At 39.1% G+C, this 17,434-nt stretch overlaps 1 protein-coding gene across 1 annotated transcript in view; it reads left to right on the top strand.

Moving 5' to 3' along the window:
• Positions 1-769: 769 nt before the first annotated feature.
• The window catches only part of ENOX1 (ecto-NOX disulfide-thiol exchanger 1), a 299,647-nt gene continuing 282,982 nt past the window's right edge, over positions 770-17,434 (top strand). Inside the window, exon 1 of the mRNA XM_082675771.1 lies at positions 770-907. The gene's annotated coding sequence lies outside the window, so the exon portion shown is untranslated. The remainder of the gene's footprint in view (positions 908-17,434) is intronic.

The following is a 17,434-nucleotide window of genomic DNA, read 5'->3' as shown; positions in this document are numbered from 1 at the left end:
ATCCATTTATCTGTCCAGGGACACTTAGGTTGCTTCCATATCCTGGCTATTGTAAATAGTGCTTCTATGAACATTGGGGGTGCATGTATCTTTTTGAATTAGAGTTTCCTTATTTTCTGGATACATGCCCAGGAGTGGGATTGCTGGATCATATGGTAACTTTATTTGTAGCTTTTGAAGGAAGCTTCTTACTGTTCTCCATAGTGGCTGCACCAAGTGAAATATTTTTCTAAATCACACAGGCCACAGAGTGAAATGAGGGGGAGAGTCAGCCCTGAGGCCTTTTAGGCTTTGATGCCTGGGCTGTAAACCTGACTTCAGGAATCTGTGCCTTAGCTTTCTTATCTGGAAAATGGGGCCAGTGCCCTCTAATTGCAGGGCCATCGTTCAGAGTAAAGAGTCTGTGCCCAGTGCCTCACAGCTGGTGGGTTCTCAGTGAAAAGTAGTGTTCCCGCCTTCATGCTCTTACCCTGAGCACCGTCCTTCAACCCTTGTCTGGTTAAGTAAGGGGAAAAGCAGAGTTCTCTTGGTTATAAAATACTGCTGGCCTTTAGAAGTTTCTAAACACAATGCTGAAAGATTACCATCCACCCTGTCATTTATGAGTAAGAAGATCTGGGGGTACAAAAGCAATAGCAATTCATACTGTTATCTTAATAATAGCGGTAGGTGCTACTACGGCACTTTCTGACCACAGTGGCTGCTACTGGCAGTCATGGTGCTTTGGACACATCCTAATGGTGTGCTTTTTTCCTCCTTCCAGAAGCATCTGGCATGTCAGAGCTACAGTGTCTTCCATGGGACTTCCTTTGTGAACAGCTTCCATTTAAAAGAGTTGTGTGAATACCTTGTTTCAGTCAAGTTCCCAAAGAACACATTTGTCTTCTGATCTGCTGGAGGGCTTAAGGTTTGTGTTAATTTTTCCATTTGTCTCACTGAAGTTATTATTAATTTTGAGGGATATCTTTTAAATGGGTAATAGTCATACCCTATTGCAATAAGAACTGTGGAAGTAGGTTATGCACAGATTGTAATCCTTTGATTTCATTGGGAGATGGATCTAAATGAGAAGAAATTTGATATGATCCTTCTCATACTTACTATTAGATACTCTGGGGGATGTTACAAGGATATTAGAAATAAAATATATCCCCCACATTGGCTTAAAACAAGTTTTATTTCTGTGTTCATAAATTCTAACTGAACAGATTCAGTACATTTTTATTGAGCGTCTACATATATCAGATTTTGTTAAGTACTTTCAATTAGCTAAGACCTCGCTGATAAATTATATTTTGAAACATTGAAAATCAAAACTGCATTTGTCAATATCAACTAGTGTTATCATTATGACATTTTTCAAATTATAAAATCTCAGTAGCCAGAATGTTTTCATTTAGCTCTGCCAAGGGGTCCTCACCCTATGATTGATTAGGATAGAACAGGGGGATGGTGGTGGTTGTTTAATGTGTGTGCGTTAACAACTCGAAAAATCACTAACAGTATTGTTGCTCACTTAAAGACAGAGCTTGCTAGCAAAGCAAGCATTTTATTTTGGAAGTGCGTGTTCTGCTTCTGAGATGGTACCAAGTAAACCACTTTTATTCTGAAAGTGCTTTCTGACAAAGACCTACCTAAAGGCTGAAATTAATCCACCCATCTTTCATAGATGGAAAAATGAGCAAGAGAGCAGATAAAGCTTGGCTCTTGGCTCACTGAGTGGATAAAAACTAAGTGAAGAGCAAGGGAGAAGGAACAGAGTACTTTCCCTAGAATGACATGTCTTTTCCCACAGACTTTTATTTCATTCGGTTGGACTTTTATTCTGTCCACGGTGACAAATGTTTTCTCCTGTAATGGCCCTCTACTGTGGGTTTTTTTTTTTTTTTTTAACTTCTCTTACTGAGAAATCAAAGTAGATTTCACTGCAGTGCTGGGCTAGATTCCAGTTTTCCCACTGCACCCTTCATTGCTGGGCCCCATGATTGATTCACTTTGAAGGGTGAGGCATGTGGTACATACATATTGGGGGAGAGGACGGATGGGAGGTTGTGTCTCCTTCTTTAACTCTCCAGTCTGTCAGCTTGGTAGGATGTTACGGTGTGCAGAGATGTAACAAGTGTCTGACGGAAAAAGAGGTGCTAGAAAGGACTTGAGAAGTTACCTAAATGTTCTTCCCTAGTCCGCAAATAAGATCCCACTTGAACTGTCCGAAACCAATGAGAAGCTATTTGTTTTCAGACCTTTATACCTAGGTATCCACTTTCCCTTTGAATCCTAATACAGATTCTCCTTTCTTAGAAACCTCACTGTCTAGAAAACCTAAGTGTTTCCCGACATCCTCGCGTGGCACTTTATTTCTTCTGTTATGGAGACAGAATATATGGTCAGAGTCCCCCTGTATCATCATAGACTTAAGTCTCAAGTCATCCTTTTTGTCTTCAGGAGAGAGAAACCCATTTTTCTGAACCGTTCCTGTGAAACTGTACAGTCCACAAATTTATTGATCCCCACAGTTTTGTGCTGAGTCTCTTAAGTTCTCTACATTCCACTTAAGTTTGAGAATACAGACAGGTTGCAGGAACATGAAAAATCATCTATTGTTGTTTCTCAGTGGGGCCACTATTGACATTTGCAGGGGGATACTTCTCTGTGATGCAAGATCAGCCCATGGATTTGATCAATAGAAAGGTTAGTAGCCCTGCCTTCAAGGAACTAAAGACCAGCAGCACCCCGCCACCCAGTCCCCAGTTGACGTGATAACCAAATTCAAACCTCCTTTGCCTGTCCCTGCAGAGGAGGACCCGGATTGCCCAGACCAGAGGGTCGCCGGTGAGAGTTGAGCATGCTGAAATGGGCAGAGTTGAGCAAATGGTGGGGCCGGGCCTGGACCCCAGTTTTTAACTCTGGGTGCCATTCTCTTCCCCCCTATCATTCTTCAATGCTGGGTCTACACTGGCTTTTCAGCTGTCTAGAAACACACCAACGTGTCTATATGGATACTCTTTTGGAGAACCAGAATTTCTGGTTTGGTGTTTAGGGGAGATCACTGTTGTTCGATATGGGAACATGGAGAGAAGGAACAGAGTACTTTCAGAAGATAACATCAGAACTCAGTGCAGGGAAACAGGAGAGAGTAGACAGCTCTGGGGACTTACAGAAAAGACAGGGCTCGGACCCCAGAGGAAATAGTGGGACTGGTGTTGCAAAGGTATCATCAGCTCAGTCACTGAGAAAGGAAGGGGGGGTAGAGCATCTGAAGTCCAAGGCAAGACTAGAACAGGTCAGTAGCAAAGGAGTCGTTTTTCACTTGCTTTGTATCATGCACCCCAGCGTCAGCTCTCTGCTCCGTGTCACAGGCTTCCTCGGTAGTTCAGGAATCAGTTTGCGGGTAGCTCAAAGGGCCCTTCACTGCAGCTGAAACTCTCTCTCGCATCAGCCCCGATATCCCTCACCCACCCTCCATCCACATTTCTGCCTTGTCCCTCACTTATCTTCTGGCAGCTGCCCCCATTCCTGCCCTCCATTCTTCATGTCTGCAGAGAACGAGGAAATGACTTGATGCCTTTTATTTCTCTGGATTCTTCCAATATCTCAAGTAAGGCTATCCATTAAAAGGAAAGGACAGGGCTTCCCTGGTGGCGCAGTGGTTGAGAGTCCGCCTCCCGATGCAGGGGACACGGGTTCGTGCCCCGGTCGGGGAAGATCCCACATGCCGTGGAGCGGCTGGGCCCGTGAGCCATGGCCGCTGAGCCTGCGCGTCTGGAGCCTGTGCCCCGCAACGGGAGAGGCCACAACAGTGAGAGGCCCGCATACCGCAAAAAAAAAAAGAAGGAAAGGACATAGAAACAGCTTCTGGAAATTTCTCCCACAAAAGCTTTGTTAAGGGGTGTGATCTCTTGAGACATTTACCGTAATATAGGCACAATCTTTCCATAGAAAAACAAATTCTCATTCACTGCTATTTTCTTTGGACTTAACATAAGGAATCATTGAATTCCCTAGTACAGAGGTTACTTAATAAGAAAATGAGAAGAATTCATGATTTAAAGACACAGTTAGGGCTCCCCTGGTGGCGCAGTGGTTGGGGGTCCGCCTGCCGATGCAGGGGACACGGGTTCGTGCCCCAGTCCGGGAAGATCCCACATGCCACGGAGCGGCTGGGCCCGTGAGCCATGGCCGCTGAGCCTGCGCGTCCAGAGCCTGTGCTCCGCAACGGGAGAGGCCCGCGTACCGGAAAAAACAAAAACAAAAACACAGTTATAAGTAGGGGTATCTTGGTTGTTACAGTTACTCTCCTCCTTAGCTTGCACGAAATACACACAGCAGCTACAGAGTTGCACATGGGAACTGAACTAAAGGACTCTTTTTCTTTGCTCTCTAGTAAAATGAAGAATCCTACATGATAAGATTTATCATCTATAAATAGACTACGTTTATGGAGATAGAAATAACATCAAAGGCCTCCCTTATCTTGTGTTGTTTAATTATTTAAAGCTTTATAACTGAGTTCCTGAGCCCAATTTTTCAAACATGGTGACTTTCCTGTCCTCTCTTCTTTGGCGCACGGGACACCAAGTTATAAGTGACTTCTCAGAGTTTCTCATTTCCTGAAGTGCTCTATTAGCTCTATAAACATGGAAGAATAAATATTAGCTTTACGAGACCATGTTCCTCTACCAGTTGAAAAATAGCGTACAATAAAAAATACAAGGATGTAATGTTGAAAATTATAGGCCAGTATGCTCTCTTATTGTGGGTATATATCTAATCCTCATGCACAGAGACTACGTTTTCAGAAAAATGTGTGCTGTGTAATACCACTTGTGTCTGTGATGTATTTTCACCCCTCAGGTTTAACAATATATCTCAAGTGAGTCTGGCCTCACTAGTGAAATGTTTCAGACTTAGTTACTACTCTGATTTAAAAGCAAACAAACAAAATTCTCCGGATCTTGCTATTAATTCTAAAAATTACCTATGATCCAAAGTTAAGATGTTTGTGGCTTCCTTTCTAATTACATTAGAAAATGTCTGATGGCAATTTTGAATCAAGAGGAAGTTTTATGAGGAGTTTAAAAATAAAAAGTCAATTGTGGTCTTGCACAGCTAGTCAGTACTTTACGTGTGCCAATTGTTATTTCAAAATCCAGACTCTAATTACACATTTTTAGCAGCAATGAAAATGTAGCATCCATTGACTGTGCCCCTAAAGCTTCACATTCACACCCCGTAAGGAAGAAAAAGAGTAACCTACGTGGATAGTGTGTGAGTTGAAACACTCTTTTAAAACTAGAGGATTAAATATAATTATGTTCAGATAATTCACTTCCTTCTAGAAATGACCATCCATTTGCCAAAAGTGCCAATGATTCATCACATCAAGGACAGTTTCTTCTTCTACATTAACTCTCCATTGTTCCTCTTGCTAAAAACAGAAAATAATCAGCCTTGTGTATTCTGGGCTCAAAAGTAAGAAAATTGGACTTACTAGACTAGCTCCTTCTAATTGCCTAAATTTCTACAGCATTCTTCTTTTAAACAGCAAAATTTAAAAATATATTAAATTTTATTATGAAGTAGTTTAAGCCTACAGAAAATAATAGATGTACCTACTGCCATATTTTATTTTAAGATTTTCATTTTTGATGACATTTATTGTTTTCTTTCTAACTTTATAAGCAAAACATACATGTTCATTGCAGACACATAGAAATGCATAAAAACATAAAGGAAAAATTCAAAATCACCCATAATACCCCCCCTGAGAGAACCTTCATTGTTAGCATTTTTATGCATTTCTTCCCAGTGTTTACACATTTTTACAAATTGAGGTATAATTGACCTACATCACTATGTTAGTTCCAGGTACACAATATAGTGATTCAATATTTCTGTACATTACAGAATGATCACTATGATATGTCTGGTTATCATCTGTCACCATACAAAGATATCACAGTATAGCTATCTATATCCCCCATGCTTTACATTTCATCCCTGTGACTCATGTTTTTTTGTAACTGGAATTTTGTACCTCTTAATCTCCCTCAACTATTGCAGTCATCTCCCAATCCCCCTTCTCTCTGGTAACCACCTCTTTGTTACATTCTGTATCTATGAGTCTGTTCTTTTATGTTCATTTGTTTTGGTTTTTAGATTCCACATATACGTGAAACCATACAGCATTTGTCTTTCTCTGTCTGACTTATTTCACTTAGCATAATATCCTCTAGGTCCATCCACGTTGTCACAAATGGCAAGATTTCATTCTTTTTTATGACTGAGTTGTATACCACATCTTTATCCATTTATCTGTTGATGGACACTTAGGTTGCTTCCATATCTTGCCTGTTGTAAATAGTGCTGCATTGAACATAGGGGTACATATATCTTTTCAAATCACTGTTTTTGTTTTTGTCCGAATAATGCTCGGAGGTGGAATTGTTGGATAGTGTGGCAGTTCTATTTTTAATTTTCTGAGGAGCCTCCATACTATTTTCCATAGTGGCTGCACCAATTTACATTCTCACCAACAGTTGACTAGGGTTCCTTTTTCTCCACATCCTCACCAACACTTATTATTTGTTGTCTTTTTGATAATAACCATTCTCACAGGTGTGAGGTGATATCTCATTGTGGTTTTAATTTGCATTTCCCTGATGACTAGTAATGTTGAGCATTTTTTCATGTGTCCATTGCCATCTATATGTCTTCTTTGAAAAACATGTCTGTTCACATTCTCTGCCTATTTTTCAATCAGTTGTTTCATTTTTTGATGTTGAGTTGTATGAGTTTTATATATTTGGGATATTAACCCCTTACCAGATCTATCACTTGCAAATATCTTCTCCCATTCAATAGCTAGCGTTTTTGTTTTGTTGGTAATTTCCTTCACTGTGCAGAAGTTTTTTAGCTTGATGCAGTCCCGTTTTTTAACTTTTGCTCTTGTTTCCCTTGCCTAAAGAGACATTTCCAGAAAGTTATTGCCAAGGCCAGTGTCAAGAGTATACTGCTTATGTTTTCTTCTAGGAGTTTTATGGTGTCAGGTCATTTAAGTTTTTAATAAATTTTGAGTTTATTTTTGTATGTGGTGTGAGAAGGTAGTCTAGTTTGATTCTTTTGCATATAGGCGTCCAGTTTTCCCAACACCATTTATTGAAGAGGCTGTCTTATCCCCATTGTGTATTGTTGTTGCCCCCTTTGTCATTGACTAATTGCCCATATAAGTGTATGTTCATTCCTGGGCTCTCTATTCTGTTCCATTTATCTATATGTTTTTTTGCCAGTACCATACTGTTTTGATGACTGTATCTTTGTAGTATAGCTTGAAATCAGGGAGCCTGATTCCTCCAGCTTTATTGTATGTTTGCTTTTACCAATGAGATTTTTCCTTTTATAGTTTTCATATTTCTAGTTGTACTCTTTTCCTTTTTGCTTAGAGAAATTCCTTTAACATCTCTTGTAAGGCTGGTTTAGTGGTCCTGTACTCCTTTAGCTTTTGCTTGTCTGTAAAACTCTTTATCTCTCCATCAAATCTGAATTATAGCCTTGCTCAGTAAAGTATTATTAGTTGTGGGTTTTTCCCTTCATCACTTTCAAAATATTGTGTCACTCTCTTCTGACCTGAAGGATTTCTGCTGAAATGTCAGCTGATAGCCTTTGTGAGTTCCCTTGTATATAACTAGTTGCTTTTATCTTACTGCTTTTAATATTCTCTCTTTATCTGTAATTTTGGCATTTTAATTCTAATATATCTTGGTGTGGACCTCTTTGGGTTTATCTTGTTTGGTATTCTCTGAGCTTCCTAGACTTGGATATCTGTTTCCTTTCCCAGGTTAGGGAAATTTTCAGATATTTTGTCTCCAAGTAAGTTCTCTCCTCCTTTCTTTCTCTCTTCTCTTTTTGGGACCCCTATAATGAGAATGTTTTAGTACATTTGATGTTGTTCCAGAGGTCTCTTAACATATCCTCATTTTTTTTTTAAATCCTTTTCTCTTTTTCTGTTCAACTTGAGTGATCTCCACTACTCTGTCTTCCAGTTTGCTGATCCTTTCCTCTGTATCATGTAATCTACTGTTGATTCCTTCTTTTTTATTGCAGTCATTGTATTCTTCAGCTCTGTTTGTCTCTTCTTTATATTTTCTAAGTCTTTGTTAAACTTTTCACTGTGTTCAGCGATTCTTCTCCCAAGTTCCTCAAGCACCTTGAACTCCTTATTGGGTAGATCGCTTATCTTCACTTCACTTAGCCCTTCTGAGATGTTACCTTGTTCCTTCATTTTGAAAATATTCCTCTGTTGTCTTATTTTGCCTGATTATTTGCTTTTATTTCTCTATATTAGGTAGGTCAATTACATTTCCCAATCTAGGAAATTTGGCCTTACGTAGGAGACATTGATGGGTCCGAGCTGCACACTCCCCTCTGTTCACTGTAGCTGTATGATCTAGGTATTCCTTCCCCTATGTAGGCTGCATGGGCCCTTCTGTTGTGGGGCTGATTACTGTGTGCTGATGTGACTGGTCTCCAGCCTGGTTGGTTGCCAGGCCCTGCCTAGTACAGAGGCTGCTGACCACTGGTGGGCGGTGGGGGGCCTGTGTCCCAGTTAGCTGCCTGCATGACCCAGTAAGTCCTGGACCCGGTGCTAGCCTGACTGTGGGTGGGGCTGTGTCCCTGCAAGGCTGGCTACTAGGCCTGGGGCATCCCAGGACTAATGCTGAAAAGTTGGCGAGTGGGGCCAGGTCTCGGCACTAATAAACTAGAGGGAGGATTCCAAAATGGTGCCTGCCAGCACTAGTGTTCTCATTGTAGGCTAAGCCTGCCACCAGTGTCTCTGTCACCAGGGTAAGTCCCAGTAGCCTCTTGCCTCTCTGGGAGGCTCTCCAAGATCAGCAAGTGTGTCTGACTCAGACTCTTTTCAAATTATTGCTTCTGCATTGGGTCTCTGCATATGTGCGATTTTGCATGTGCCCTTTGAGAGCAGAGTCTGTTTCCTGTAGCCTTCCGGCTTTCCTGAATGCAAGCTCTGCTGGCCTTCAAAGCCAGAAGTACTGTGGGCTCATCTTCCTGGTGCAAGACCCCCAGGCTTCAGAGCCCAGTGTGGTGCTCAGACTCCTTGCTTCTTGGGGCAAATCTATGCAATTGTGATTATACTGCTATTTGTGGGCCACCTACCTAGAGATGTGGGTCTTGACTATATGGCATCTCCACCCCTCTTACTGATCTTGTTGTGGCTCCTCCTTTATCTTCAGTTGTAGAAGATCTTTTCTGCTAGACTTTAGATCATTCCCATTGAGAGTTGCTCTGTAAACAGTTGTAATTTTCGTTTGCTATGGGAGGAGGTGAGCTCAGGGTCCTCCTACTCACCACCTTGGCCACCATCTCCACTGCCATATTTTAAAATGTTAATATTTCTAAAGTTGCTTCGGATATCTATTTTTTAAAGTGAAAAAAAAATTACCATTCTTTCTATTTACCTATCGCCATAGATACTATAACTTATATAAGATTTTGTATTTCATTCCTTTATATTATATATCTGTATCTGATTATGTCTGTGTCTATATATATGGGATATTATTTTTAAGTTTACATAGATGAGATCATACTGAATTTATACCTTTCAATTTGTTTTTCCTCAACAGTTTTTTGGGTTTTTTTTTTTAGTGTTATCTGTTAACATATGGACATTTGACTTATTCGTAGTAGTTAATTGTTTTATGTATCTACCTTCTCATAATGGAACATTCACCAGTCTTTTTTTTTTTTTCTGGACAACCACCTTCCTACACCCATCTCACCATTCACAGTAGACACATAAACATGTAGATGTGGGTTTAACGTTTGGTAGTGCAGCACCCTCCCTGCCATTGAATAGGCACTTGAGAAACAGTTATTCTTTAACTCTACTAGAAAAACTTTTATTTCCTTCTTGTCAACAAAGTTTTCTATTTTGTTTTGTTATTACCATTAGATGTGCCTCTGTCCCTTTTCCACTGAATTTTCTATGAGCAGTTTCTAATGTGGCTTTATTAATTCCATCTAAATCGAGTATATTTATGTGTAAGCAATGAGAAAAGACCAAAGGAATAGAGCAAAGACAAACAAGAGAGAATGAAAGAAGGAAGAAGGGATTACATCTAATCTTTAGCCTCTGAGACTCGATTGGTATTCCTGAGAGATACTTTTTAAAGGACATTTGCACAGTTTCTTATTCTCCATCACCTCAGAGGTCAGCCAGTTTTGGAGGCCTTTCTCTCCCATTTAACCAATCAAATACTTCCTTTTGTCTCTTACTTTCATAATAACATTAGAAAAATGTATATTATTTTTTTAAATTTAGATATATTTCAAGATCTATCTCAAGTGTTTTTTTAGATTGTGGTGCCTCAAAAAATGGGAGCTATCAAAAAATCTGTAAATGGATATATGTTTGTACTTTTTAGTAGATTTTACCATTGTTTTGCATTTTGCCTAGCATGTGCTAAATAAATATTTGGTGAATGGTTGAATAAATAAACAAAGAAATAAATATTTGTAGAAGTTACAGTAATAAATATTTGTAGAGGTTACATGGTCATTTGACTAGAGGTATTTTAATGTTACTAGTAATCATCTTTCATCTACTAAAACACTTAACCTCAACATTTAGATCTCCTCTGATTGAAAACTAAAGGTCTAAATACAAATGAAAGATCAGAGTTAACTGAGAGCACCAATTCCCAAAAGTTACTAAAATTAAGTCTCTATTTAAGGTTACCAGATTATTTAGGGCTCTAAAACAAGTGTTTACTCCCTTAAAATTTTAGGAGCTGTATGTCTGTGTTTAGACTATTCTCAAATTCTGTTTTGTTATTCTAAGAAATTAAACTTTTATTAGTCCATTTTATTTTTGTACATGACAGTGGGCTGAGCCAGTTGACGCCACTAAAAAAGTGAAACTTTGAAAAATTGAAGAGTAAAAGCAATTATTTCTAGAACTGACAGAACCTTTCCTGGGTTCAATTCTTGCTCCTTGTAATTATTTATTCCTTTCAAGATACTGGAAATTATTAGACTGTAATTGATCTCAGCACTTGCCAAATGTAATTTTCTATATAAAAACATTAGTAAGTATTGAGAATTTCCTTTCGTTTCCCTTGCAAACAATGCTCTGGTCTTTTCTGAAAGTCAAGTTTATAGGGTTTTTCCCCACCCTTAATCTTTATTTTTGTTGTATTTGATGGAGTTCTACTAAGCTAAGATGTGCGCCAAGTTTAGTTTGTAACTGAGTATAAGTCATCAGAAAATAGGATTTCAGCCAGAAATTCTTGCACACATTACCTCTAGCTGCTCTGCCAAGTGTCACAGTACTATTTAGGCCTTCCCATATGTCTGAAATTAGCAGGAAAATGCTTTTCAATCTTAGCTCACGTATGTTTTTAAGTAGAATTTGTTCTGGTAGTACTGATGTCCCCAGTATGAGATTATTAGTACTGTTTTCTAATGGTAAAGGTATGCTTTTTATCAGTATCCATCATAATAGTAGCTCTGCGGATGGCTCTGGGTTCTCATTTGGCATATTTGTTGACAAGAGGGCTAGAGGAGGGAGACCTTCAAGATGGCGGAGGAATAAGATGTGGAGATCACTTTCCTCCCCACAAATACATCAGAAATACATCTACAGGTGGAACAACTCCTACAGAACACCTACTGAACGCTGGTAGAAGACCTCAGACTTCCCCAAAGGCAAGAAACTCCCCACATACCTGGCCATGTGGCTGACAGGGTCTGGGTGCTCTAGCCACATGTCAGGCCTGTGCCTCTGAGGTGGGAGAGCCGAGTTCAGGACATTGGTCCACCAGAGACCTCCCTGCTCCGCATAATATCAAACGGCGAAAGCTCTCCCAGAGATCTCCATCTAAATGCTAAGACCCAGCTCCACTCAACGACCTCAAGCTACAGTGCTGGATATCCTATGCCAAACAACTAGCAAGACAGGAACACAACCACACCCATTAGCAGAGAGGCTGCCTAAAACCATAATAAGGTTACAGTCACCCCAAAACACACCACCAGATGCAGTCCTCCACACCAGAACACAGGCACCAGTCCCCTCCACCAGGAAGCCTACACAACCCACTGAACCAACCTTAGCCACTGGGGGCAGACGCCAAAAACAATGGGAACTGTGAACCTACAGCCTGTGAAAAGGAGAACCCAAGCACAGTAAGTTAAGCAAAATAAGAAGACAGAGAAACACAGCAGATGAAGGAGCGAGGTAAAAACCCATCAGACCAAACAAATGAAGAGGAAATAGGCAGTCTACCTGAAAAAGAATTCAGAATAATGACAGTAAAGATGATCCAAAATCTTAGAAATAGAAAGGAGAAAATACAAGAAACGTTTAACAAGGACCTAGAAAAATTAAGAGCAAACAAACAATGATGAACAACACAATAAGTGAAATGAAAAATTCTCTACAAGAAATCAATAGCAGAATAACTGAGGCAGAAAAACGGATAAATGACCTGGAAGATAACATAGTGGAAATAACTACCGCAGAGCAGAATGAAGAAAAAAGAATGAAAAGAATTCAGGACAGTCTCAGAGACCACGGGGACAACATTAAACGCACCAACATTCGAATTATGGGGGTCCCAGAAAAAGAAGAGAAGAAGAAGGGGACTGAGAAAATATTTGAAAAGATTATAGTTGAAAACTTCCCTAATATGGGAAAGCAAATAGTCAATCAAGTCCAGGAAGCGCAGAGAGTCCCATACAGCATAAATCAAAGGAGACACACGACAAGACACATATTAATCAAACTATCAAAAATTAAATACAAAGAAAAAATACTAAAAGCAGCAAGGGAAAAGCAACAAATAACATAAAACAGAAGCCCCATAAGGTTAACAGCTGATCTTCCAGCAGGAAATGTGCAAGCCAGAAGGGAGTGGCAGGACATATTTAAAGTGATGCAAGGGAAAAACCTACAACCAAGATTACTCTACCCAGCAACAGTCTCATTCAGATTCAATGGAGAAATTAAAACCTTTACAGACAAGCAGAAGTTAAGAGAATTCAGTACCACCCAACCAGCTTTACAGCAAATGCTAAAGGAACTTCTCTAGACAGGAAACACAAGAGAAGGGAAAGACCTACAATAACAACCCAAAACAATTAAGAAAATCGTAATAGGAACATACATATCAATAATTACTTTAAATGTAAATGGATTAAATGCTCCAGCCAAAAGACATAGACTGGCTGAATGGATACAAAAGAAGACCCGTATATATGCTGTCTACAATAGACCCACCTCAGACCTAGGGACACATGCAGACTGAAAGTGAGGGGATTGAAAAAGGTATTCCATTCAAATGGAAATCAAAAGAAAGCTGGAGTAGCAATGCTCATATCAGATATAATAGACTTTAAAATAAAGATATTACAAGAGACAAGGAAGGCCACTACATAATAATCAAGGGATCAATCCAAGAAGAAGACATAACAGTTGTAAATATTTAGGCACCCAACCTAGGAGCACCTCAATACATAAGGCAAATGCTAACTGCCATTAAAGGGGAAATCAACAGTAACACAATCATAGTAGGGGACTTTGACACCTTACTTTCACCAATGGACAGATCATCTAAAATGAAAATAAATAAGGAAACACAAGCTTTAAATGATACATTAAATGAGATGGACTTAATTGATATTTATAGGACATTCCATCCAAAAACAGCAGATGACACTTTCTTCTCAAGTACTCAAGGAATATTCTCTAGGATAGATCATATCTTGGGTCACAAATCAAGCCTTGGCACATTTAAGAAAATTGAAATCGTATCAAGTATCTTTTTCTACCACAACGCTATGAGACTAGATATCAATTACAGGAAAAAATCTGTAAAAAAAAAAAAAAGCAAACGCATGGAGGCTAAGCAGTACACTATTAAATAACCAAGAGGTCACTGAAGAAATCAAAGAGGAAATCAGAAAATATCTAGAAATAAATGACAGTGGAAACATGACGACACAAGACCTATGGGATGCAGCAAAAGCAGTTCTAAGAGGGAAGTTTATAGAATAAAATCCTACCTCAAGAAACAAGAAACATCTCAAATAAACGACCTAACCTTACACCTAAAGCAATTAGAGAAAGAAGAACAAAAAAAACCCAAAGTTAGCAGAAGGAAAGAAATCATAAAGATCAGATAGGAAATAAATGAAAAAGAAATGAAGGAAACAGTAGCAAAGATCAATAAAACTAAAACCTGGTTCTTTGAGAAGATAAACAAAATTGATAAACTGTTAGCCAGACTCATCAAGAAAAGAAGAGAGAAGACTCAAATCAATAGAATTAGAAATGAAAAAGGAGAGGTAACAGCTGAGTGCAGAAATACAAAGGATCATGAGAGATTACTACAAGCAACTATATGCCAATAAAATGGACAACCTGGAAGAAATGGACAAATTCATAGAAAAGCACAACCTTCCAACAGTGAACTAGGAAGAAATAAAAAATATAAACAGATCAGTCATAGGCACTGAAATTGAGACTGTGATTAAAAAATCTTCCAACAAACAAAAGTCCAGGACCACATGGCTTCACAGGCGAATTCTACCAAACATTTAGAGAAAAGCTAACACCTATCCTTCTCAAACTCTTCCAAAATATAGCAGAGGGAGGAACACTCCCAACCTCATTCTACGTGGCCACTATCACCCTGATACCAAAACCAAACAAAGATGTCACAAAGAAAGAAAACTACAGGCCAGTATCACTGAGAAAGATAGATGCAAAAGTCCTCTACAAAATACTAACAAACAGAATCCAACAACACATTAAAAGGATCATACACCATGATCACCAGGGGTTTAGCCCAGGAATGCAAGGATTCCTCAATATACGCAAATCAGTCAATGGCATAAGCCATATCAAGAAGCTGAAGGAGAAAAACCTTATGATCATCTCAATAGATGCAGAAAAAGCTTTCGACAAAATTCAACACCCATTTATGATAAAAACCCTCCAGCAAGTAGGCACAGAGGGAACTTAACATAATAAAGGCCATATATGACAAACATCGTTCTCAAAGGTGAAAAGCTGAAAGCATTTCCTCTAAGATCAGGAACAAGGCAAGGTTGCCCTCTCTCACCACTGTTATTCAACATAGTATTGGCAGTTTTAGCCACAGCAATCAGAGAAGAAGAAGAAATGAAAGGAATCCAAATTGGAAAAGAAGTAAAGCTGTCACTGCAGATGACATGATACTATACATAGAGAATCCTAAAGATGCTACCAGAAAACTACTAGAGCTAATCAATGAATTTGGTAGAGTAGCAGGATACAAAATTAATGCACAGAAATCTCTGGCAGTCCTATACACTAATGATGAAAAATCTGAAAGAGACATTAAGGAAACACTCCCATTTACCACTGCAACAAAAAGAATAAAATACCTAGGAATCAACCTACCTAAGGAGACGAGACAAAAGACCTGTATGCAGAACTATAAGACACTGATGAAAGAAATTAAAGATGATACAAACAGATGGAGAGATATACCATGTTCTTGGATTGGAAGAATCAATATTGTGAAAATAACTATACTACCCAAAGCAATCTACAGATTCAGTGCAATCCCTATCAAACTACCAATGACATTTTTCACAGAAGTAGAACAAAAATTTCACAATTTGTATGGAAACACAAAAGACTGTGAATAGCCAAAGCAATCTTGAGAAAGAAAAATGGAGCTGGAGGAATCAGCTTCCCCAATTTCAGGCTATACTACAAAGCTACAGTATGGTACATACAGTATGGTACTGGCACAAAAGCAGAAATATAGATCAATGGAACAGGATAGAAAGCCCAGAGATAAACACACACACATATGGTCACCTTATTTTTGATAAAGGAGGCAAGAATATACAATGGAGAAAAGACAGCCTCTACAATAGGTGGTGCTGGGAAAACTGGACAGTTACATGTAAAAGAATGAAATTAGAACACTTCGTAACACCATACAGAAAAATAAACTCAAAATGGATTACAGACCTAAATGTAAGGCCAGACACTATTAAACTCTTAGAGGAAAACATAGGCAGAACACTCTTCGACATAAATCACAGCAAGATCCTTTTTGACCCAGCTCCTAGAGAAATGGCAATAAAAACAAAAATAACAAATGGGATCTAATGAAACTTAAAAGCTTTTGCACAGCAAAGGAAAACATAAACAAGATAAAAAGACAACCCTCAGAATGGGAGAAAATATTTGCAAATGAAGCAGCTGACAAAGGATTTATCTCCAAAATTTACAAGCAGCTCATGCAGCTCAATATCAAAAAAGCAAACAACGCAATCCAAAAATGGGCAGAGGACCTAAATAGACATTTCTCCCAAGAAGATATACAGATTGCCAACAAACACATGAAAGGATGCTCAACATCAGTGATCATTAGAGAAATGCAAATCGAAACTACAATGAGGTATCGCCTCACACCAGTCAGAATGGCCATCACCAAAAAATCTACAAACGTTAAATGCTGGAGAGGGTGTGGAGAAAAGGGAACCATCTTGCACTGTTGATGGGAATGTAAATTGATACAGCCACCATGGAGAACAGTATGGAGGTTCCGTAAAAAACTAAAATTAGAACTACCGTACAACCCAGCAATCCCACTACTAGGCATATACCCTGAGAAAACCATAATTCAAAAAGAGTCATGTACCACAGTGTTCACTGCAGCTCTATTTATAATAACCAGGACATGGAAGTGACCTAAGTTTCCATCGACAGATGAGTGGATAAAGAAGTTGTGTCACATATATACAGTGGAATATTACTCAGCCATAAAAAGTAACGAAATTGAGTTATTTGTAGTGAGGTGGATGGACCTAGAGTCTGTCGTACAGAGTGAAGTAAGTCAGAAAGAGAAAAGCAAATACTGTATGCTCACACATATATATGGAATCGAAAAAAAATGGTTCTGAAGAACCTAGGGGCAGGAGAGTAATAAAGACGCAGACGTAGAGAATGGACTTGAGGACACGGGGAGGGGGAAGGGTAAGCTGGGATGAAGTGAGAGAGTGGCCTGGACATATATACACTACCAAATGTAAAATAGATAGCTACTCGGAAGCAGCCATATAGCACAGGGAGATCAGCTCGGTGCTTTGTGTCCACCTAGAGGGGTGGGATAGGGAGGGTGGGAGGGAGACGGAAGAGGGAGGAGATATGTGGATATATGTATACGTATAGCTGATTCACTTCGTTATGCAGTAGAAACTAACACACCATTGTAAAGCAATTATACTCCAATAAAGATGTTTAAATAATTAATTAAATTTTTAAAAAAGAGTGCTAGAGTTCCCACAAACTGCACACTCTTAATTTCTGGTGGATTTCACTTTAGAAAATCAAAATGCTGCTCTGTCAATC

The sequence above is a fragment of the Grampus griseus genome (genome assembly GCF_964374135.1).
Source record: "Grampus griseus genome assembly, chromosome: 18".
Taxonomy (NCBI): domain Eukaryota; kingdom Metazoa; phylum Chordata; class Mammalia; order Artiodactyla; family Delphinidae; genus Grampus; species Grampus griseus.
Note: the sequence above shows the minus strand (reverse complement) of the source record. Positions and strands in the feature narration are given on the sequence as shown.